This window comes from Heterodontus francisci, chromosome 28 (genome assembly GCF_036365525.1).
Source record: "Heterodontus francisci isolate sHetFra1 chromosome 28, sHetFra1.hap1, whole genome shotgun sequence".
Lineage (NCBI taxonomy): Eukaryota > Metazoa > Chordata > Chondrichthyes > Heterodontiformes > Heterodontidae > Heterodontus > Heterodontus francisci.
Window position 1 is genome coordinate 27,620,311 of NC_090398.1, and position 2,555 is coordinate 27,622,865.

Here is a 2,555-nt window from a genome sequence, read left to right on the forward strand (position 1 = left end):
CTGCTGCCTGATCTGCAGGTGTTGTATCAATAGGTTAGAGTGAAGGTCAGCGTCAGAACAATTCATGCAAAGCGAGCGACATTGGCTGGTCCTGTGGGAATGGGATCCACAGTCATTCAACTTGTAAATAATGTTTTAATTCTGTGTTTTTAAAATTGCCTTAGTGTTAACCCTTTCCCTAATTCTGAAATGTCAGAAAACAACTTACCGAGTTTATTTATGAAATGACTGCCACCAATGTTAATTATGATTAAAGCTGATTAACTCCTTGGAGGTTTAAGGCGTGTATAAATATAGGTTTCCTTGCACAAGCTCAGAAGTGCACCAGTCTTTCTACTTCTACAGATTCCATCCATTCTCACATAAAATGGGGAAACCAGCTATTCTGCTGACGAAAGACATTTACTACCCAATTCTCGCACCCCTGGGTGTCCTTGGTGAGCCATTATTAACTATTTGTTCGTAATCTGTGTTAACTATCACTTTGTTTATACTGCATGTTGAAGAAGATAACATGTTTCTCCGATGTCAGCATTACACAACCGGTGGTTACTGGAGGAAATTCGTGAACAGGGTACCCACACTTTCTCTGTTTCCTTCAATCTGACAGCCTTACTGATGTTATAATGTTCCTACAAGGTCCCATATAAAGAATCAAGTGTCACCCGTGCAGAGGGAGCGCGACAGCAGCTCATTAAAATATAGGTTTCCCAGGAACTTACTCCACTGCTAATCTTATATAATCACACTGTATGGAGTAAAATGCTGTCAAGAGATATCACCATTTATATTTCAAACAGCCACTAAAACGCTATTTATCTCGTTTCCCTTTCTTACAGTGAACTTGGTGGCGATTGTGATTCTCTCCCGACAAAACTGCGGCCTTTCCAAATGTATTTCTGTTTATATGGTGGCCATGGCAACAGCAGATCTCCTGGTCATGATCATCAATGTAATGGTGTATCGTATTTTCAGTTATCACTTTCCACTTTCATTCCTGTCTTACACCCCCGTGTGTAGGATTATTATATACATGACAACTATCACCTTTGATTTGTCTGTTTGGTTCACAGTCTCCTTCACATTTGACCGTTTTGTAGCTGTCTGCTTCCAGAAGTTTAAAGCAAGATACTGCACAGCAAGAACTGCAGGTGTGGTTATAACAGTGTTCTGTTTATTGAATTTGTTCAAGAACATTCCCTTTTTATTTGCATTCGAACCTCAGCAAATAATTAACAAGGTGCAGCGGGGCTGTCGGGCAAGAGTGGATTTTTTTTCCTCAACACTGGGTCCAGCGTGGGTCTGGTTTCACAGCGCCTGGGTCGTTTGGCTTTAATTGTCTCATTTAATTGTTCAACCATTGGACGTATTTTAGTGGCCAATAGAACCCGCAGGAAACTCCGGGGTAACAGGAGTGAGAATCGCAGTGATTCAGAAATGGAGAACCGCAGGAAATCCATTATTTTATTGTTCACTGTATCGGGCTGTTTTGTACTGTTGTGGTTGACCGTTGCTGTGAGTTTCGTGGCGACCAGACTGCCAAACACCAATTATTACCGTGGTGACCGCACAGCCCCTGGATATATCGCCAATGAAACCGGAACTTTCCTTAAATTTTTGAGTTGCATTCAAAACCCATGTATTTATGTCGTGACCCAGAGAAAGTACAGAGAAGAGCTGAAGAATGTGTTGAAATCTCCCTGGCCAGTACTTTTGAGATTAGTTAGAAAATGCGGATAAAATTACAGAAAGCTTGTTCACATCTGAAGCTCAATTTCAACTCATTTCCTACCGTACAAGCTCCTTCCTTTCGGAAATGCGAAGATATGATGAGCTCTTTTGCGCACTGTTCTTCCATTTTGTCGCACACGTTTGATGTCAGCATTACATTCCTTCTTCGCCCTTCATTCATTGAGTAAACATAACTTATTCCTGTGAAATCTGCACATTTCAAGTTTACGTTTCAAAGATAACAATGATGGGCTTCACTTGGTGCAGAAACAGGTTCTGCGATGGTTGATATTGGTAACATTCCGGACTCTTGGTGTGAATATTGCCAGTGTGGGTCTCACTGTCAGGCACCATTCCTCATTGACAAATATAACCGGGATCTTGTAACGTGATAGGTTTTCGAATGGAGGAAACTGTCAGAACTCGACACTGATCAATGTGACATTTCAGCTGTTTTGCCCCAGATAATGAATTGAATTCGTCACTGTGACACAGAGTTCAATCACCACGAGAGACAACATGTGAAATTAGAAAAGGGATACTCCTGTCAGGACATATACTTCAGTGTAGAAGAACAGAATGAGAATACTAATGCTTAACGGTATTACAGAAATTCGCAAAAATTATCCTGACAGTTTGTAATGGGATAGTCTGTGGCACCTGTCCCTACTTCAATAAATCAAAAAAGAAAACCCTGACAACTCAGTTAGTTGCACTTTAATGAAGTTCAAATAGTAGAATTCTGACGTATTATTTTTACCGAACCCATACATTGCAACAGGTGCATGGAATATCCTGTACTGTGAATCCAAGTATTATCCTCA

General features: G+C 40.7%; 1 pseudogene; it reads left to right on the forward strand.

Annotated features, from left to right (window-relative positions):
* The first annotated feature begins 367 nt into the window (after positions 1-367).
* LOC137345169 (probable G-protein coupled receptor 139) lies at positions 368-1,740 on the forward strand (annotated as a pseudogene).
* Positions 1,741-2,555: the final 815 nt, after the last annotated feature.